Source organism: Pezoporus occidentalis, unplaced genomic scaffold (genome assembly GCF_034315485.1).
Source record: "Pezoporus occidentalis ecotype Australia unplaced genomic scaffold, CSIRO_AGI_Poc_V1 ctg70, whole genome shotgun sequence".
Taxonomy (NCBI): Eukaryota; Metazoa; Chordata; class Aves; order Psittaciformes; family Psittacidae; genus Pezoporus; species Pezoporus occidentalis.
Window position 1 is genome coordinate 360,882 of NW_026916053.1, and position 22,006 is coordinate 382,887.

At 45.0% G+C, this 22,006-nt stretch overlaps 1 long non-coding RNA gene and 4 other non-coding genes across 6 annotated transcripts; all 5 read right to left on the reverse strand.

Annotated features, from left to right (window-relative positions):
- Positions 1–9,115: 9,115 nt before the first annotated feature.
- Positions 9,116–15,249, reverse strand: LOC134175850 (uncharacterized). 2 transcript variants are annotated; one of them, XR_009969165.1, is made up of 6 exons: positions 15,122–15,249; positions 14,543–14,638; positions 12,531–12,679; positions 11,571–11,693; positions 11,036–11,175; positions 9,116–9,692 (listed from the first exon to the last, which is right to left on the reverse strand). It is a non-coding gene; the product is annotated as an uncharacterized LOC134175850 (long non-coding RNA). The 2 variants fall into 2 exon arrangements; XR_009969164.1 differs by lacking the exons at positions 11,571–11,693; positions 12,531–12,679 and having other exon boundaries at positions 15,122–15,245.
- Positions 11,246–11,337, reverse strand: LOC134175927 (small nucleolar SNORD12/SNORD106). Its single transcript, XR_009969201.1, has one exon. It is a non-coding gene; the product is annotated as a small nucleolar SNORD12/SNORD106 (small nucleolar RNA).
- LOC134175930 (small nucleolar SNORD12/SNORD106) lies at positions 11,778–11,869 on the reverse strand. Its single transcript, XR_009969204.1, has one exon. It is a non-coding gene; the product is annotated as a small nucleolar SNORD12/SNORD106 (small nucleolar RNA).
- Positions 12,752–12,843, reverse strand: LOC134175929 (small nucleolar SNORD12/SNORD106). Its single transcript, XR_009969203.1, has one exon. It is a non-coding gene; the product is annotated as a small nucleolar SNORD12/SNORD106 (small nucleolar RNA).
- Positions 13,286–13,377, reverse strand: LOC134175928 (small nucleolar SNORD12/SNORD106). Its single transcript, XR_009969202.1, has one exon. It is a non-coding gene; the product is annotated as a small nucleolar SNORD12/SNORD106 (small nucleolar RNA).
- Positions 15,250–22,006: the final 6,757 nt, after the last annotated feature.

Sequence of the window (22,006 nt, forward strand, 5' to 3'; positions counted from 1 at the left end):
TTATTCAATTGATGCAATTTACATGATATAAATGGTCACATTTATTTTCTTAAATGACAGCAGAAGCTGTCATGGGCGTGGGGAGGCATTGACCAGTCAAGCATTCCTGTTCGTGGGCAAAACCAAGTCATAGAGTGCTCTGCACTTTGCAATTTAGTAAATGCAGAGAAAAATAGTTTGCTTTGTTTTGCTTGAAATAAGGTGCACTGATTACTTTTTTTTCTCCCCTCTAGAAATTAACCTTTTTTTACTATTTCAACACTATTTCGGCAACACTCAGGTTTGAATTATAAAACTCTGGGAGAAACTTAATTTACCTCCTTAATGCACATTCCTCTCTTCAGTTGAGCTCTTCAATCTTTCAAGGCTCCTACTCAGATCCATGAAAAATGATGCAGTAAATTAAAACATGAAGAAAGGTGTTGTAAACAAGATAAAGAAATTAAGTATATGAGGAAAACATTTTTACCCCCTTCACTGTTAAAGTGTGTTTTATATAAACAACCTGTAAAACTCCATCAAGGTATTTCCAGTGGAATTTCATTTTTATTGCTAAGAAACTTGCTATATTTTTCTCATGGTAACTGTAGGAGGTAGCATATTGAAGACTTGACTATTAAAGACTAGTGGCTTCTGGAAAGATACAGGGTAAAAGAAGTTTGATCTAAAACAATTCAGCAGATGGAGATGTTTCTAGACAGGGTGTTCAGAAGACTGCAGTGTGTGAGTCCTTTGTTTCTTATCGGTAAGGATAATTGCATAAAACAGGAGTTTCCTGTTATTCTCTTATCAGGAGCTGCCTTCTTTTGTCGACTAAAATCACAATTAGTCACTACGAAAGTTTTTACAATGATACAAGCAGAGGATGCAAAGATTTGGGGAGAATGGGTTAACTGCATCTTCTAGTTTTTCTGAACCATTTTTGCCCTGGGACCTTACAGCAAGTTTACACAGGCAGATTCCCAAGTCCAACTCTCAAGGTCCTCTGGTAGGATCTGCCCTTTAGTCTATTGCCTGCAGGATGTAGGCCACAAGTCTACAGTGTGGGGATCATTAGCAATATTTGACAAATTAGCTTAATTGTCCTATGGATGGTGAAGGGATGGCTGAATGACCAGAGCTATCTGCAGACCTCGCAGCTATTGTGCGTCAGCCAGACCAGGATTTTATCCTGACACATTGCAGAGAAACAAGTTAAGAGCTTTTTTGGTTTCTTTTTGTAAAACTGTATTTCCATGGACCTAGGTGATGCTGCCAAATTAAAAATTAATAGAAGTGCTGTACATTTCTGTTCCAACTGCAGCATAGCATTGCTATAAACACTGTCTGACTCAGTCTTCAAGAAAACAGTCAGCAGTTGACATCTGGATGACAGAAAAGGTCGCTAGGCTTTAAATAACATTCTGAAGGGACTTTAAATAACATCTCTAATGAGTCCAGGAAATTGGCATTAAAAGCCCAAGTATTACTATCTCTGCTGATAATGAAAATAATACTTAATTGGCAAAGGGGACACAAAAGCCGCTCACAAATCCAGAAATCTAAATCTTGAGGAAACTTCCATGTGTGAATTTCAGATTTGAAGAACTATAATTGTGTTAATATTCATGTCTTAAATCCACAGAGCTTTGAAAACAGAGATGGATGAAAAACGATCCTGAAAAGCTTTTCCAGTGCCTGTCCCCACCCATGCAACCAGCTCATAGCCATAGAATTGCATTCTTTTGTTTCCCTCTCTGTATGTAAGATCTTCACCAATATAGAAGGAACACTTTCAACAAACTGGTCAATCACAGACACTTGGAACACAGTTGGCTTCAACTACTTCTTGGCTAATCTCAAAATCACCCTGATGCACCCCCTTTCCAGGTAGGTCTTTCACTTGTGTGCTATGTGCTCACATAGCTTATTTGTACTTTCAGTAAACTAGGATCAGACAGAAGAGGCCACCACAAGAAAACCCCAGGTATTATATTTCCCAGTAAAACAGGTTATCAACATTCAGCATGAAACCAACCCCCTACCTACAGTCACTGCCTTGACTTAGGTACAAAAAGCTCAGCTATGGGAAAATGGTGTAACTGCTGTTTAACCACTGCCTTGAAGGCAAAACCAAAGCAATGACATCTTTCCACCTCCACATGCTTGGTGCTCTGATCATAACAGATCTCTGAATAAGATGACCCAAGTAACATCTCTTACAAGGACTGCACAGTCCACTTGTACAGTCTTTTGCAACATGGTCCAAAGAGAGCAAAATAAATTTTCGCTTCTACAAGAAAAGTTAGACTGCCAACTGATCTGCTTTAGACAACTCACTGTGACAGCAACTTGGATGAGTTACAGCTGCAGAAGCCAAGAGCCAGAGCACCATGCATATGACTACAGATCTCAGAGGATATGGGAACCATTCCTACTGTTTCAGCTCCTGAGGTCTTTGCTCCCAGTATGAAGGAAATGAAGGTGAATAAACCCGGTGATGATGAAGATTAATAAATCCTCTTAACACTCCCATCATTGCAATTCTCTCTACAGGGCTACTAGCTGATCTCTCAGGGATCCTGTGCAGGTTTAAGGATAAGGCAAACCTACAGCGAATCACAACTCACCAACAAGCCTCTCACCTGTGGCTGAACCCAGTGATGCACTCCTGAAGGCCTGAGAGATTTTGTCTTCTGTTAACCTTGTGGACCTCCCATATAGCTTTATTATCTTCCTCCTCTCAGCTCTTGAGCCACAGTCAGGGAAACAACAATGCTGTGACTCCCAGCAGCTTCCCAGAGGTGACTTTATCAGACAGAAGGAATATCTGACAACAGCCAGATAAGGGTGAACTTTCCTCTTCAGTGCGAGAGAAAATCATTAGGCTCATCCATGGAAAAGTGCCTTTGCCAGATTCCTGCCACAATTCAGACAAGGAGAAGGCAGCTCATGGAAGACTGTGACCTTTCCGTTACCACTTTGGTACCCAGCGTATCATCCAGAATCAGAGGAAAGACTAGCAGGGAGTACGTGCCATAGTTCAGAAGAGCAACAGAGAGGTTTTAAAGATGAAATCACAACCAGGAGCACAAAGTATGTGCTGCCCTCATGATAAAAATAGCTGTTGTGAAGCATGTACCTGATGGACAGGTTTAGGGAAGCTAGGAACAAGAGACGCACACTGCTCTTAGCACCTTTGGCAACCACCTTTTCTCCAAGCAGTTTTGCCAAACCCTACTGAGGTGTTTCCACAGCAACAGAAATTGCTGACTAACAAATTTCTCAGATGCTACCAGTTCTCTCTAAATTTCCAAGAAAATTACACTTACAAATACCCTGTTGTAAAAAAAGTGACGGTGAATACTCAAAGTCAGTTTTGAACTGCTGATGTCAAGGGCCTGATCCACATCCACTGAAAAAGGGATTCAGTCTTAAGACAGGCCTTCCCCCATGAGTGCTATATCTCAGGGAAAAAGTAAGTTTTTATCTCCCTTTGGTAGACAAAATTCTTGCAAACATGAATGAAGACTAAGCCAGTGTAATGTGTAACAATTACAACAACACTCTCACAAGCCTGCAGATGGCTTGCATCCATCTTTTTTCATCAGCAAGCCATTAAATTCTCCAGCTTGATTTGGGAAAATTGGTGGAGGTAAGGCAATGTCTACCATTGCTGCAGTTATGTACCACAAAGGAAGTGATCCAAGCTGCTAAACAAGGGCAGAGGTAGAGCTTAGGATTTCTCCTCACTGAGGAATGGTATCTAGAAGTTAGCTGCTGCCTGCAGGCCAGGCTCTATCTTGGACCAGTATGCAAGCATTCCAGTATATGTGGGAGGATCAAAAGCACAACCTCGCCCTATCAATTAAAAAGCAGTCCTGAACCAGCAGCAGTGAGCTGTTGAAAACATTATGACCACCCACAGTGGGAAATGGAAGCATATGTGGAGCAGAAAGCATGTGTGCTACTCCAGGCCAGCCCCTGGGTGCTGATATACCACCCTACCTTCAGAGAGCTGCTTTCAGGGACAGGCTTCAGGGAATCCATCTGAGCAAGCAGCACCACACAGGGCTGCATCTGCTTACCTACCGCCCTCATGCACCAGATGAGCCTCCTCAGCCCTCTGGAAGAACACCTGCCAACCTGCTGGAGATGGAAAACATCCCTTGTTTCTTTGTCCAGCCAACGCTGAGACTGCATCTCCAAGTCTCTCTGGACATCCTCACTGAGGAAGGTTAAATGAACTCAAGGGAATCTGCATAAAGCAGAGAAATTAGGACAGCCCCTGGCTTTAATATTGCTTTGAAAAAAGACTAAGGAAGTCAAGCTTATTCTCAGCACTGGAGGGAAGACTTCAAGCTCACCCACCCACAGCATTCAAAACCGAACACAGCAAGTGACCAGCACAGCGAAGCGCAGACTATCCAGTGGAAACTTTTCTAGCTATAACACTGAAGAACTGCAGATTCTCACATAACACAGAAATGGTCTTGAAGCCATTTCTATGAACCCAAATCAATCTTAGAGAACAGAATGGAATTGCTTTGAGTTATAGAATAGTTTGGATAGGAAGGTTCCTTCAAAGGCCATCTAGTCCAACACCCCTGCAATTTATCTGACGCAGGGATATCTGATGTACACCATGAACATGGTCTTGCATAAAGAACATCTTTACCTATTACCAAGACAACTTTACCTGCAAGTTGCCAGATGTTTCCTATCCGCTTTGTGAAAGACTTGAGCCCATTTCAGTCACTGGAAAGTGTGTGAAAGGGGCTACATCCAGTCCTTGCTAGCCTTACATTGGCACTGAGCAGGAAACAGGTGAAGAGAATTTCTTCAGACACCAGAGTACCTGTTTCTGTAAACATGAAGATAACTAGCACTTTTCTCCAGTTTAATTTACTGTGGAACAATCTAAAAGGCTTTAGCACCAATCTCTGGTAGGTATCACTGGGCAAAGGGGAGATTTTGGTGTTATGTGCTTGAAACCTCAGCAGAAAACCAGAGCTTTCACTGTCCCTTCTCTTTTCACCCTGTTGACAGCACACCAGTCCTCCCTCTACAGTGAGCTGAACCTGAGCACTGGCCAGGTGGTCTGAGCAAGAAGTCACAGCAGGGAGCAGAGTGACATAAACTGTTCTGCAAGATGAAGGCTGCCAGAAGACAACCAGTCAGTGCCCAAGTGCCTCAAGCCCTACCTGCACCCTGTGCCCAACACTTGGATAGGAAAGTGGCCAGGAACCCTACATGCTATAATAAACCAGCAGATCCCACAGCACAAAAATGGAGAATCAGGCTGAACCAAGACACTTAGCTCACCCCACTACTGAAAGGGATCTGGCATAAAGAGTGAAAGAAGAACAGAAGCCTACAGCTGCAGAACATCTAAAACACTGGACGCTGTAGGACAAAAAAACCCTCTGCTTCAAAAAGAAGTCTTCCCCTTAATACCTGTGTGGCAGTCTGAGTGTCCTGAAACACGGGTCTTCTTAGGGCAATCACAAAACCAAGCTTTGCTTCATTGCTGTCCATGATAGCATCTAGCCTGTCAGCACAGTTGATGTGTCAGATAACTTAATCCATCACTGAGCAGAGAGGGAGGCAAAGGAAATAATGCAAAGAGTAGAAGCAGCAATGAGTAAATGGACCATGCTATTTCATAAGCTAATGCAGCCGCTTAACAGATGGATCTGAAAAGAAAAATCACCATGCAGTCAAAATGATGCCTGGGTCTTTGGGAATATAAATGTTAAACCTCTCACTGTGTATGAAAACATGTCTATTAAAAACAACATCAGACAGAAATAATCTGTGCTATTTTCCTCTCAAATGCTCAAGGCACCAAGAAACAGAGCTGTTTGAGAAAAGTAAACATTTGCTTAAACATACCAGCCTAGTGAGTGACTCCAGATTTCAGTTTTAGAGTTATGCTCAAGCGTGCACAGCATTGTCTGTTCCTGCTAGACCTGATGGAACCTGATGAAGACAATTCTGCCTTCATCCTCACTGCCCTGTTCAGGCACTTCACAGCAGCTCAGCAGAATACGAGCTCAGGACATGCTGCGATAACCCTTTGCTAGCCTCTGAGAGGTAGCAGGGAGCATTCAGTGCAGAGAAAAAAGCTGTGAATCAGCCTTTGCCCAAAACATACCTCTTGGCCTTCCTCTCCTACCCGTCTCAGGAGTTCACCAGTACCTGCGGAACTCAGGCAAGCAATGGGGCAACAAATGCCAAAGACAGTTCTGAGGAGGAGACCTGAAAATTACCTTAAAATTCAGTGCTAACACCCTCCCCATCTTTTATCAAAGGGCTATCTATATTAAGGGATTTTCAAATGGAGTGATCTTGCCTCCATGTTTGTTATAGACAATAAAGTTTGATGGTTTCTGTATTAACTGGGAGGCCTACTTCATTGCTTGACTGTCACACAGTTGTACTAGGAAGTCCACTGCAGCTCAAGGCTTTGAATAGATTATGATTACACACAGAAGTCACACGTTTGAGCATGGTATGTGGAAGTTTGGAGCAAAGGTGCTGAACGCATACCAGGGGATGCTCTCTAGACTCAAACCAGCTCCAGAACTAGAAAAAAACCACCATAGAGACAGATATAAAATGAAGGCACACTTATGGAGCCCAACTGTTTGCAGGTATATCAACAATGCCAGCAGATTAAAGCTGTGGAAAAAAAAGCCTGTCAGTATGGATGACTTCATCCACCTCAACTCCTCTAAATAAAAGACTGACAAGTTCAGATGTTACTTTCAGGGTTTGTCTCCGTCTTGCCACACGTCTTACAGATAAGCTAATACTCACTGGTCCAGAGGTTTATTACTGCACAGTGCTATAGCAACAAGGTGAAAGTACCCCGACTATATACACACAGAACAACTCAACAAGCAGTTTGATTTAGAAACTCATCTGGCCCTAAGCTTTGGGTAATGCATGCACACAGCACCCCCTAGAGCTGCCAGGTCAGGAGAGATCCAAAGTCACTTCAGGCAGTGCACAGCTCCTCCTCCTACCTAGCCCCTGGCATCCAGACTAGAGGTTGCCTACAGTGGATCAGCTATCAGTTTTGTCTTCCATCCCTATGCATGTATGCAATAGCAGTGCTTGAATCTTAACCTGAGCAACTCTTCTAGAAGAGGTAATAAAACATGGAAAGAGCATGTTCCAGCTACATCTGTCCTAACAGCTCCAACTGCACAACCAGCACTCTCCATTCCCTAAAGCGTGCTTGCTGGTAGGTATGCTCATTAGATTATGAAAGTAATTATATTAGCAGCTCTGATCCCTCATCAGTATGTTTTTTCAAGACATCATGCTGCTTATATTAATTGAATGAGAAAAATCTCTACCCAGTTTAATATAAGACTGCTTCAAATGCTAATAGCTAATTTTCCATCACTGCTGTTTCCTACTGAACATACATGCCAAAGGCCACTATCAGTTCAGTTTCCCTCCCCTAACCACTGAAACTGTTATTTATGTTTTTAAGTAGCAGAAATACCCTCTAAACTTGTAGTTGCTGTAAATAATCTCTAATCCACTATAGTATTAATTAGGCTGTTCCTATTTGGCAGTAAAAGTAACACATCAGTATTTCAAATGCTGCAAGACATCATTTCTTAAACATTTCCTCAGCCTACTACCCACACCTCACTTTTGCCCTTCTGCTTCTTCAAGCCCAATTGCCCCTGTTGGTCTAGCTAGTTCACTGCAGCCCCTGCTTCCAGGCAGCAGCTCCTCAGTTGGTATTTACCATGTATGACCCATCAGAGAAAGGCTTCCACAGACTCAGAACTAGCAGCACAGGAACCTTCAACAGCTGCCAGATAGCCCTACTCCTCAGGAACCTAATGAAGCTGCAGGGGAATTGGGTTTTAACCCCACCCCTAATGCACATACCTGCTGTGCTGCTTCCCTCCAACAGCACATGGGGATCACCTACTTCCATCATTAGGCCCAGGGTTTGTCAGAACCTGCTGTCTGAGAGACTGCAGGTTAATATATATTCCAGTTCTTCACAACAGCTTGATCTGAAGGGGCCATGTACTTCATTTGCATTGCCAGTGGGGTATACAAACGCTACCAGACCAGGACCTGCATGAGACATCTGCCGAGGTCCATTTGTGCATCAGACATCACTCCTGACTGCCAGGCTAATGGGCACAGCAGACCGAGAATGCTTTATCCCTCCCTGCAGAACACTCACCACCATTTGACACCTCTGTGTGCAGACATCACACGGCACAGGTTCATTTACACAGAATTTTCACTCCTGCTGAGGCCGGATGTGTAGAGTCAACTGATCTGGGATATGGAAATCAGAGGTATGGGAAGCAATACATCTTGGGGCTCTTGGCTACCTCTCTGGCATTAGAAAAATCTTTAGCTTCCTCCTATTCAGTGGTTCCCAACTTGAAGCACATACGTGCTGCTCGTATTTCATTCTCCTTCTCTGCAAAGCTGGAAGTTTGCCAAAGAACATCCAGGGGAATGCTGCAGGATCTGGATGAACATCTGTCACCAAGTCTCTAGCCAGAAGCAGTCATTCCTGCTAGATGAACACATGACACAAGGGAAATGTCCAATTCCTCACAACAGCTGACATCCCTTTCCCCTCTTTCCCAGACTGCTGTCACTTCTAAGACTCGTGTATGAAGAATTTGTAAAGCCAGTGAGTGCTTCACCTGGGAACATGCTGACCTGTAACTTTTACCAGACCAGCTAAAACCACCACTGAATCATGTTTTACTCTAAGGGAGAAACTGAGGGAGAGCCTTTTTGCAAACACAGTGCAGACTATACCTCTCCCTTTGGTCCAAAAAACAGACCCACTGTCAACCTTTTAGCACTCAGCTGTTATGTGCAGAGACCTGTACCCTCATGTTGCTTCCTGCAGCACAGCAGCAGCCACAAGTCTTCAGCTTAGCTAGCGCTTGTACTTCAGGGTATGTGAAGCTATGACCATGAGGTCCCAAGGTCTCCTAGCTTGAGGCAGCAGACACCTCTATGTAAGCAATGATTACAAAGCAGCATTCTTGCCATCCAACTCCCAAAACCAGTTAGGAGATCCAGAAACTGGCTGTTAAAGGCATGTGAAGAGAATTTCAGTCACCAGCCAAATTCATCTAATACTCAGATTTTATTAAAAACAGGCTCTAAACAGTACAGAAATGACACTGTGCTGCAGCATCCACTTACCCACTTTACAGACTGACAATGATACATCACTAAAGTTTCCAGGATGACAGGAGAGCCAAGACTTGAATCCCACCCTCCTTACACAGCAGTCCATCCTCCCCAACTTGACAACGGCTCTGAGGAAAAGCTTCCTTACTTCTAATGGTTGTGGTAGGGCAGCATTAGCTGTCAGCCCTTAGAATGCAGCCCTCAGAGACAAAAGCATCCAATTACATTAAACATACAGCTAGTTCCAGAATCCATGACAGTTAAATGCCTCATACCAAGGGAAAGAAAAATGTAACACCCTCTGTCTGTAAGTTGGCAGGACACCAATTTATCACTCCTGCTAGGTCTGAGAAAAGACCAGAGCTGCTGGCAGGGTGATGTGAATGCTGTAGCTTGGACAAGTGATCACAGGCAGCAGCATGGAGAGGGACATCATTAGCAGAAGACAGCTTTCTGCTAGTGCACTGAAATCACAGCAGGTCCCAGGACAACTTCTGAAAAATCTCAACCTGTCAAGAAAACAGCCAACATTTGTCAGTCCACTCTACTGCAAACAGTAAACATACAGCTTTCAACTAGCCCCACAAAACTATACAGCAAGGGTTCCTCTGCAAACAGCAGAAACTTCTCTGCCAGGCACCCCAAATAGGACATACTTAAAGCTGCAGGAGCTATTCCAGTACTTGATAAAAATCTGGGAGAGCTGAGCAGAGAACACCAGAATACCGTATCTTGTCAGCTCTACCAGCTTCACAACCTGACACAGACCACTTTTGCCCTACAACTTCTGAACTCAATGGTACCATAAGGAGGTCACATTTATACTCTCCATAGACAGAAGCTACCAAAAAGACATTGATATACAATAGCTGAACAAGAGGCACCTAAACAGCAATGCAAGGTTGTAATTAAATGAAGCCAGTGACAACAGCTGCTTATCCAAAGAAGTTCCATTAAGCACATTTTTCTAGAGCATTAGTGAAATACCAATCCAACACTTGAGCTTTCAGATGTCACAATCATAACAAAAAACAAAAACACCTAAGGCAATCCTCCTCCTGCAAATATACACACTGCTGGAAGCTGATTTTCATCCACTTTCTGCAGGGCATTGAGAATCTTCTACTGGAGGAGGCAGGGGGAAAGTATCAAGAAAAGCTCCCTGGCTCTCTGTAAGAAGCACCTCGTTTAAACACTGCTTAAATGGGGCAAAAAAGCTGTGCCCTTAAACTGAAGTCCTTCAGAGCTCTCTGCTATTAAGATCTTTTGAAAGAATTATTTTACTTATCCTCTTTTACACATGTCAGATAGCATTATACAATCAGTGTTACTGTATGTGCAGACAGCACCCTCCAGTGCTCCCGACCCTCTAAGCATGGAATGTATTTCCCTGCAATAGAGGTGCAAGGGCAAGTAGCCTTAATATACACCCACGAGGAACTGAAGCATCCTGCATCTATGGCGTCAATCAATCTGGCTAAAACAGAAGATGCATCAGCATTGCCAATCTGGTGGGTTAAAAAAATCCCTTTAAGTCATTATAACAGATGCTCTTCAGCCAAACATTAAAAGGCAATCAATTACATTGTGAAAAGTTTTCATGTCCTGAACAAGGGACACAGTATTATAATCCTTACAGGAAAGATGGCAAAAGGCAACTGGAGTTTTTCAACAGGGACTGATACCCACGTCCGTCCTGATACTTTAAAAGGGACCCTCCAGCAACACTGTGTCACTCTACACCTCTGTCACATCTCCAGGGACACAAACCTGCCAAAGCACTGCAAAGCAACTCCCTTGCAGAAAGGTGCAACCCCTTCCCTTTACTTAAACCAGGTGATCAAAGACTTACCATTCAATCTCCCCTGATTCAGCGCCACATGTGGTCAAGCAAACCAAGCCACTGACCTCATCACACAACTGATCACTCACAGCTACAGCCACCACATCTTGTCTCCCAGAGGCTCAACAGCCCAGAGCCTTTGCAGCACCCTATAAATAAAACCAAAAGGAACAGTTAATACCAGGCCATACTGCAACATGCACACAGCAACACTTCCCCACTGGTGCATCAGACATGATCTGGCTTGGAACATCAAGAAATCAACACTGTCGCTCTGATGGGGAAAAAAATTAGTCATCATTTACACCAGCAGTCCCATGGGGTTAGGTGGCCGCACACCCACAGCAGCTGTGCACACTCCCACCTCCTGTGGCAGATCTGCAGGGAGGGAGTTAACTTATGGCAGAGGAAGTGGCAAAGCCACGCACATATATGGTGACCACTGAGTGCTGAGCAACTCCCTTTCAGAAAGGTATATCCCCATCTTTCATTTTTTTTTTTATTCAATTTAAACCAGTGATCAGTTACTACTCTAAAGACCTACCATTCTTACTTGCTACAGATTCAGCATGTTGGAGTAAACCAGGCCACTGCCCTCATCACACAACTGATCACTACCAGCTACAGCCACCACATCTCATCTCCCAGAGGCTCAACAGCCCGGAGCCTTCGCAGCACCCTGTAAATAAAACCAAAAGGAACAGTTAGCACCAGGCCATACCAGGGGTGTGGAACACAGCAACACTTCCCCACTGGTGCATCAGACATGATCTGGCTTGGAACAGCAAGAAATCAACACTGTCGCTCTGATGGGGAAAAAATTCAGTCATCATTTACACCAGCAGTCCCATGGGGTTAGGTGGCTGCACACCCACAGCAGATGTGCCACACTCCCACCTCCTGTGGCAGATCTGCAGGGAGGGAGTTAACTTATGGCAGAGGAAGTAACAATGTTATGCATATGTATGGCCACCGAGTGCTGAACATATGCAATCCCCTCACACCCCCTCAAGTTGACCAGCATGGAAAACAGCAAAAAAGGCTCAACAGCATTTCTCTTCCAAAGGAACACGCTTCAGCCAGGACTGCTTCCTCCCCCTTACTGGGGCAGCTGCTCTGAGCAGCAATCACCCACAGGTCTCCATGCAGTGTTCTTAAAATGAGCTTTCTGAACAGACTGCATCAGTGACAATGGCACAGACCTGTAAACCACCATCCTGCTCCAGCTCAGCCTGCACTGATGCAGCTTGCAGATTCCTGTTCACTAGCCACACCTGCCACTTTGGGCAGGCAGAACAGGAGCAACACGAGGCACAAAGGACCCAATTGCAATGCTTCTACCTGAGGGAAACCCGTGCTTTTACTTCTACAACATCTAGGCTAATGCTCAAATTTACACATCAGCCAAGTCTCTAGCGAAAAAATTGAAGCAACTCCCTTGCAGAAAGGTGTATCTCCCCCTGCCTTTATCACTTTATTTAAATTTAATTTAACCAACAGTTACTCCAAAGACTTACCAACCTTACTTGCTAGAGGTTCAGACATGGTGGAGCAAACCAGGCAACTGCCCTCATCACACAACTGATCACTACCAGCTACAGCCACCACATCTCATCTCCCAGAGGCTCAACAGTCCAGAGCCTTTGCAGCACCCTATAAATAAAACCAAAAGGAACAGTTAGCACCAGGCCATACCAGGCGTGTGGGACACAGCAACACTTCCCCACTGGTGCATCAGACATGATCTGGCTTGGAACAGCAAGAAATCAACACTGTCGCTCTGATGGGGAAAAAAATTAGTCATCATTTACACCAGCAGTCCCATGGGGTTAGGTGGCTGCACACGCACAGCAGACGTGCCACACTCCCACCTCCTGTGGCAGATCTGCAGGGAGAGAGTTAACTTATGGCAGAGGAAGTGGCAAAGCCATGCACATATATGGTGACCACTGAGTGCTGAGCAACTCCCTTTCAGAAAGGTATATCCCCATCTTTCATTTTTCTGTTTTATTCAATTTAAACCAGTGATCAGTTACTACTCCAAAGACTTACCATTCTTACTTGCTGCAGATTCAGCATGTTGGAGTAAACCAGGCCACTGCCCTCATCACACAACTGATCACTAACAGCTACAGCCACCACATCTCATCTCCCAGAGGCTCAACAGTCCAGAGCCTTTGCAGCACCCTATAAATAAAACCAAAAGGAACAGTTAGCACCAGGCCATACCAGGGGTGTGGAACACAGCAACACTTCCCCACTGGTGCATCAGACATGATCTGGCTTGGAACAGCAAGAAATCAACACTGTCGCTCTGATGGGGAAAAAATTTAGTCATCATTTACACCAGCAGTCCCATGGGGTTAGGTGGCTGCACACCCACAGCAGACGTGCCACACTCCCACCTCTCCCAGCAGACTCATGGGCACTGAGTGAATTCATACAAATCTTCCCCAAAAAAGAGCTGGATGATTGGCATGTTTAACAGGCACATTGGATGGAAATACTACAAAAATCCAGAGAAAACACACTGATGTATGGAGCTTCAGCAGCAGAGTACAAGACAGATTTAACAGAAAAGCAGGAGACAGGAAAGAGATGACACACTCCTGCAAGCCCAGCCTTTATGGCCACGTGAGGCGTCCACCTTCTAATGTAAAGGTAGGTCAGCTCGGTCACAAACAGCACAGGCCATGCAGTGAACGCTACTTCCAGCAAGGGGCAGGGCAGGAAAACTGCAGAAGCAGCCCCTCCTCCAAGGGCCCACTGCAAGCAGCCCAGCTCTGCCCCATGCCAGGGCTGCAGCAGAGCACCTGTCTCCAGCATGGCCTGGTCCCCAGGGCACTGAGCACTCAACTTCCCAGACTGTGGACTTCTTGACCTGCTACCTTGCACATAACAGGAATGAGACAACGCAAAAAAGGCCTAGTGGCAAAGCTTCTGCAGGAAGAAATGCTCTTATCTCTACAGAACATATGCTAGTTGTCACACCTACACATCTATTAACAGAATCATGTTATTATTAAGGCTGGAAGGGACTCTAGACATCATCTAGTCCAATCCCCCTGCCAAGGAAGAGCCACCTAGAGCAGGTTACACAGGAACACGTGCAGGTGGGTTTTGAATGTCTCCCAAAACGGTAACTCCACAACCTCCCTGGGCAGCCTGTTCCAGTGCTCTGCCACTCTCAAAGTAAAAAAGCTGGTCCTCATTTTATGGTTTAAACTTCTCATGTTTTAGCTTATCGCCACTGCTCCTTGTCCTGTTGCTGGACAGCACTGAAAGGAGTCTGGCACCATCCTCGTGGCACCCATCTTTGACATACTCATATGCGTTAACGAGACCCCCTCTAGACTAAACAGGCCCAGGGATTAAACGTCCCCAAGGACAAGGACGCCAACCTCACAAAGCACTGCAGAAACAGCTCGTTAACTTTCGAAAAAAAAAAAAAAAAAAAAAAAATTTACGAAATACTTATTTTTAAGCCAGTGAGGCACAGTTACTTTAAGGACTTACCATTCCCCCCTGCCAGAGGCTCACGCATGGCAGAGCAAACCAGGGAACTGCTCTTCTCGCACGCCTGACCCTGCGGCATCAGATCTCCGGGAGGCTCTGCGAGAGAAACCAAAGGGAACCGTAAGCACCGAGTCTCGCAAGTGCCTGGAACACAGCGGTGCTTCCCACTGGTGCATCAGACACGACCTGGCTTTAGCGGTGAGAAGACAACACTGCCGCTCTGACGGGAAAAGCCCGTCACCACCGAGCCCCCGGCCCGCGCCGCGATCCCGCCTCCCCTGGCAGGGCCAGGGCAACAACCAAGACCTCCCCGCGAGAGGCGGCCGGGCGACCGCTTACCCGGAAGAGCCGCAGGAGCGCGGAGCAGAGGCCTTGGGGACGGGGGCCCGGGGCTGAGCAGGAGGAGGCGGCCATGCCACTAGGCCTCACCGCTCCCTCAGCGGGCGGGCAGGGAGATGAGACCGGCGGCCGCCAGAAGCCCGCTCAGGCAAGAAGAGCTACGAGGAGGGCGCGAAGAGCAAAGGCCCGAACCCACCAGCCCTCCGAGCTCGCCCGGAACCCACCCGCAACCCTACATACCTCAGCCACGCCGAAGCAAGAGGGCGGCAAGCTCCGCGAGAGGCACTTTATAGGGTCCTCGGGGCCCGCCCCGGCCCCGCCCGCCTCGAGGCAGAAGGGCGGGCTCCGGCGCCATGTTGGGCGGTACCGCTCGGGCTGCTCTCGGGGTCCTCTGTGTTTTGCCCCTTACCTTTCTGACCTTGTGGTGGAGGGTTCTGCTCCTCCGGGGAGCCGTGGGCAGAGCCGTCCGCTGCCCGCTCCGTCAGGCTCGGAGCTGGTGGTGGGGTCCTGGGGTGCTCTCAGCAGAGGGGGCGGCCGCTGCCGCCATTTCGCGGCGAAGGGCAGGACGAGCGCGGGGCCTTGTCGGCCGCGCCGCTGCGCCCTGGCTCCGCTCGCCTCATGGCGGTGCGCGCGGGTCGAGCCTGCAGCCCGCCCCCGGTCGTGCCCGCGCTTTGTGTGAGGAGAGGGCCTGATGCCGGATTAAACAAGTGTTTCATTGTGTATAGAGGTACAGACGAGGCTACAGGATAAGACGTGCAGTGAGATGACCACATGTCTTCTTTAGAATTGATGTGGGCCTTCCATCAGGCCCAAGAAAGAGGTAAACAGCTGCAAAAGGAAACAGCTAAAGGAGCTTCTCATAAACTAGCCCGTTTGTAATTGTAGTTAATTGGCAGGACTTACAGTGTCCATAACTAACAGAATTCCATTAAAGGGTAAAATGAGTAGGGGTATTTCTCAGCAAATGACTCCCAGAGACCACTCCTCAAATTCACAGGGCCTACGCTATGGCCTTACCTACCAAAGTTACCATATGCAATGAAGAACAAGAATTGGGTGGGCATTTTTTTGGAATTATGATTAATATGTATATAATAAAGGTATATAAGATGCAAAATGTCTGTTCTGGGTGTGCATGGTAGGTGGAGTGATCCCCCATGCACCCAATACCATAATAATGTCAGCTTTCTAACCTGTCTCATTAGACAGTTTATTTCCCAGATCTTGGTGACAGGGTGAAGGCAGGTGAGTGCAGCCATGTGCCTCTCCCTGCGCTTCGAGTTGGACCCTCTGGCTGCAGCCTCCCACCCAGATGTCACCAGCACTGCAGGGAAGCCTTTGCCCAGTACAGGCGCCAGTACGCACAGGGTGTCACACTGCATGAGTGCCTGGAGACAAACCGGTGCTGAGTGCACCCAGGCTTGTGGCATCAGTACATGTAATGTGCTTTGCTGGGATGAGCGAGTGTAGCTTTGGAAGTTAATTTTATTTTTATTTTTCTCTCAGAAAATAAAAAATCCAGCTTCAGAGATGTTTAGTGACTTGTCTAAGTCACTAAGGCAACATCAGGCCCGTGATCCAACCTTATTCCAGAGCAGGAGCTCCCAAACAGGTAACTGAAGGACTGCCAGTTTACACCACTGCTCCTCTCTCAGCTCAGGCTCCTGCTGATGTGTGAGTGGTTCCACTCAGGTTCATGTCACTTAGGGGATGCCCACTGCAGTCTGGGGAACACAGCACAGCAGCAGTTATCTTGCTTTTAGTGGCCATAGACAGGCAATTTAGGTTGTGTTAAATAGGTTGCTACAGAGTAATGCGAAGAATGGAACAGACAGCAAAGGATGTATCTTGAATGAGAACAGCCTGGCTTGTAACCCAAGCACTGCTGCATGCTGCGGTTTTATAGCTGTAAATTCACCTCGGAAATGGGGCGTGAAGGTCAGCCAAGCACAGTGTTTATCCTTCACCAGAGGTCGCTGCATAGTAGAGGGTGCCACTGTGATTCAGAAATATTCTCCAGCCATGGGCCCCCCTCCCGCACCTCCTGCGGAAGGTAGGAGGTCTTGTCACTAGATAAGACTTAACTAAAGAGATGGGGTTGAAATGGAGTCAGTTGTAAGAGGCAGGAGGACAGGCAGGGGAAGCCATATACTAGTTTTACATCAGCAGGGTGGTCTTTTGGGCTAAACACAGGAGTTGCAACAACCCTGAGTTATGCAGTAAGCAGCTCTGGTGTAGACTAGCTCAACATCATGTAATTGCTCCATGCTTTAGTTTTTTTCTGTTTGTAAAATACATACTGGTTATGCTAAGGCACCAGGCGTAGCAATTCAGTTGCTCACTCGCTCACTCAGCGTTGCATGAAATGGGATGTGGGATTTGTCACCTCAGTGCTCCAGCAAACCAGCTGTTCCTTTGGTATCAAGCTTCTACTAACTAAACAAGGATTCAGTGACAAGGGGACCAGATCAAGCTGATTGCAAGGTGAATACATCCTGTGGGACCAATGGAAGGGGTAGGTCAAGGATGGTGCTTGAAACATGGTGAGAGCAAGAAAAGGCACACGGTCAATTTGTTGGCTAGTTTGCAAGCATGCAGCTGAGGCTCTGCAAATCTGCCAAGAGAAGCCACGTGAGGTATTTTAGACACTCTGAAATGAGTAAGCCTATCTTGTTTAATTCACCTCCCTAATAGTGTCTACAGACATAAATACTGCAAGTACATATATAGGCCTTAGAGTATGTTTGGTGTAACACTGCATAATTCAGCTACCCATTAAAATGCTTTTACCAAATTAAACATGTTTGTAGGCAACTAATTCTTGAAAGCAGTTTATCAAACAGGACCTGTGGAATAAATCTCAATCCCATTAATCCAAGTTTCAGAACAGCAAAAGATGAAAAGACAATCATGAAAGACATTTTAAGAGGATTACAGGGAAAACTAATCTTGTTACACTGCAAACCCATGTCACATGTTCAAGAGGAACTGTGAATGTGATTTGCCTTGCCTTGTTTGGCAAGGAAGGAGAAATGGGAAGGTCTGGGATGTTAAACAGCTGCAGCAGAGCTTAGTATCAAATTTACTTGACTTCAGTGGGTTTTATTCTCCTTGTCAGAAAATGTTGAAAATCTCTTTAGCTAGATGAGTTCTTCAGTCAGGGCTCGTTGTAGCAAGACTCATTGAAGACAGGAATTTCCTCAAGAGGCAGCAAAGTCAGGACATACACAAGTCCCAGTTCTCCTTGTTACTTACTTCAGAGGGACCTCTTCTGTGTGTCATTGCTGGCCAGGGCAGCCAGCCGATGCAAGCTTCACTTCACAGCCGATTAGCAGGACTTTTTGCTGCAGGATAGCTGTGTGATTTTCTTGCACAGTGTGGTTATTCCCACCAGCTGCAGGCACCAGCAATTGGGGCTGGACCTCTCCTGTCTTGTGTCCCTGTGTGTGTTTGTAGGAGTCACACGCTTTTCCTAACCTTACATGCGTGGCTAAAGCCAAGGAAAAAGGCTGAAAGGCAGTTCAGTCACGTACATGTTTTTAAAAGTATCACAACTTCTGAAGAATGCTGTTGTAGTATATGCCAGCCTTCACAGGGACACGTTTTCAGCTTCGTCCAAATGCCAACACTCAGTGCTAGAACAGAATCATTCTTTTCTCTATGAAGGGGAAACCTGATGAAAGAAGAAATGTTTCTGAATTGCTAAACAAGACCTTGTTAATCTTATGGGATGACTAAATATTTCACATGCCAGCATCCAACTGCTACATTATTACGTTCAGGGTTTTTCTTTCCTATCAGAACTGAATATTGCAGAAAGCCAAATTTTAATTGGGATGCAACCTCTGACTTCCCAACATAATAACCTGAACTGAAATCCCAGTACCTGATGTCTCCAATACTCAGGAAAATTCTAATACAGATTGTAATTCTCTAGCATAAAGTTTTGTAATATAATAACAATAATAACAAAAAAGAAAGCTATGCATCAAGAAGCCATGAAAAGTTCTCTTTGAATTGTTGGGTCAGCAGCTTCACTGTGGAGTATTACGGTAATTAAAATAAAATAGTGCACTGACAGGGCATTAAAAAAAAAGTGTGAGCATGTGCCAAATCACACACACTGGTCCTCTGGAATATGAAAAATTCCAAATACAAAATTTACAGAATGGATTAAAGGACAGTAAGAAAGAAACTGCCATAGTTGGTTGTGGAGCCAGAATTTTTCTAGCCTGCAGCTGCAACTGGAAACAAATGAAGGCTGTGAATGACCCAGCTGAGTTTCAGCAAGAGACCCAACAGGGAGATGTATTCAGATTTACCAGTTTAATAGGCTTATTTGCACATAAATTATGTGGGTTTTTTTTTCTTTCTTTCTCCAGACTGTCAAGGGTGGCCATCCAGAAATGACAGAAATGGATCACAGCTGCAGCATGACTGTAGCAGAAACTTCGGGCCAGTTTGAAGCAGCAGGTTTAGAGGTCAGTAGCTGTGGATCACAAGAGATACAATGCACTCTTATGAAGAGATCTCAACATTCATTTTTTCATGAACACAAGTCTTCCCTAGGACACTGCACTGAGTCAGGGTCAGTGCAGAGCACTATACCTTGCAGGACCAGGTCCTTTGCTCATTTTTATGCATCTGCTCAGGTTTAGCCTTATTCAAAATGTTCTAACGGTATTTCTAAGCTCAGATAAACTATTTAAATGTGGAAACAATAAATGCCTGTTGGACAAGCAACTGCCTTGTTAACAGCTGGGTACTAAGGATACAGAATTTTCTGATGCTGCATGACACCAGTAAGATCTTGCAAAATTATTGGCTAGACTCTACAGAAAACATTTTTGGAGGGAGAAGAGCTTTGGTGGTTTACAGATTACTCTCTGATTATTAGCAAATGAATTTTACATAGGCATTGATGAAAGACACTGCTCTGTCAGAAAGAGATGGTGCAAAAGACAAAAGAAATGGTAGACTAATAGGGTACTACTTAAAAGTTACTTTAGAAATGTTTATATCCTTCTTTATCTTGCAAAAATAACCAAGTGGTTTTAGTTCATTTACATGGGACAAGTTTCAACTGCAGCATGTTGAAAGAACACATGCAAGAACTCAAAACACAAGACTTTTCAGTTTAAAACAGATGGAAACACTTTGGTTCCAGAGGTAAACAGCAGTTTAGTTCATCTGAACAGTGTGTTACTAGCTATGATCAGAAAGGCACCACATGCCTTGCTAGTGGCTTCTTGGGATCAGAGTGTGTCAAGGTAAGCAGCTCAAGATGAAGAGAACACATCTAAGAAGCTATCCTGTTCACAGAGCAGTACTTGGAGCTGTCTTTCAACGTTTTTTTGCACTGAGGATAACACTCCAGGGTACTCGGGTGAGGAGCACAGAACTTCACACAGCCATGATGGCGGGTACAGCTTGCTCTGTTTCCTGAGTTTGGAAGAACACCTCATAGAACATTCTGTCGAAACGTGTTTCTCTCTAGGGAGAGGAAAGATACTTCATACACCTCACAGGTGCAGGAATCTGCCCATCACAAATCAGATCATCTTAAAGCCTGCTTTAACAGATGTTAGTCTTCTAGTAACAGTAGGAGTTCATGGAGAGAAGAGGAGGGGAAGAGAGAAAGCCTCCATAAAGTAAAACCAGTAGTAGAAATGGAGGAGTGAACATGCCACACAGCTAAAGGCTAAAACAGTTTTTCAAAAGAAAAGGCCAACAAAAAATACTGGTAGACAAGAAACTGGGAAGTAATGTCAGCATTTACAAGGAATTTGGAAACACTTTTGGTCCATTCCCTTACTGGGTGGACCAGAGGACTGTGGGCTTAAGTGTGTGGAGATGCAATATGTGCAAGCCTGCGCACAATATAACAGTTTGAACACTGGTCATGTGCTTTTTTGAAGGGGGACTAGCTTTGTTTAATGTCCAGACTAAACACAAACACCACATTCAGCATGTGGCAGAAGGCCACTAAAACCAATAGTCATATCTAGCTGACTGATGAATGACAAGACATCTGCATTTGACCCAGTTCAAGTATCACTTTAATCTAGGTACATCTTCCCTGTCTGCATACAATAATGGACCAGCAGAATGGGGAGGGGTTAGACAGAAAAAGCTCTTAAATAACCTTTTTTCTCTTTTAAACAAAATCAGCTGTAATTTCTACATCAGTGCTTTAGCAGATGGAAATACAAGAAGTTAAAACACTCACTGAAAACACCACTTAGCTTTGAAGTCAGTACAGTACAAGAGAAAGCACAACAGAGTTATTGCTAGAATGCTTAAAGAGACAATTATTTAAATGCAATTAGCCTTTGTGAGTTTGAAGTAGCACATTTTCTTCAAGTTTTTATCCACTTTATTAATTAAAATAACTTGGTGGCTCAACATTTTAATAAGCTTCTTCTCTACCTACTTAACAAGCTTTAAAGGGAATTCACAAACTTACGCGAATGCAGTGGCAGTTTGTAGGACAGTTACACTGAATTTTGTTTATGGCAAACTACTGATGGATTTATATTTTCCAGTGATGCTTTCCCTTCCCAGTTGTTTTTTCTAGGCAAGAGCTAAATGTTAAAACCAAAGTGCTGTGTGAAAACAACTATGAAAGCAATGCTTAGCAACCAGACAATACATATGCCTGCTGTGATGTGCCTGGTAGTGGCTTTAAAATGGGAGAACAGCAGTCTGGGAGACTGCACCCAAAATAAAATAGGGACAAGGAATTAGTGTCTCCTGTCCCCAAACAGATTTTGCATTTGGGCTTTGACGTAAAACACATCAGAGGTTTTGTCCCTTAACACAGGGTTGGGATTGCCTTCTTTGGGGGCACTAATCTCCCTTCTGAGGGGGACAGGGGAAAAAAAAGAGGCATTTAAACATTAAAGACTATCTTCTGATTGGAAATAATAAAGATAAATGAAAGAATGGTAGCAGAGGATGAAAGCATTGAGAGCATGCCCTGTGAAGAATATTTTCTGCATCATTAACATGGGACACTTAAAATCTACAACATCCCCTATTAGAGGGATGCCAAAAACACTGTGAGATTGGAAGTCGGAGAAAGACTGAAGGTTAAAAGCACCGTAATTTTTTCATTGCTAATCA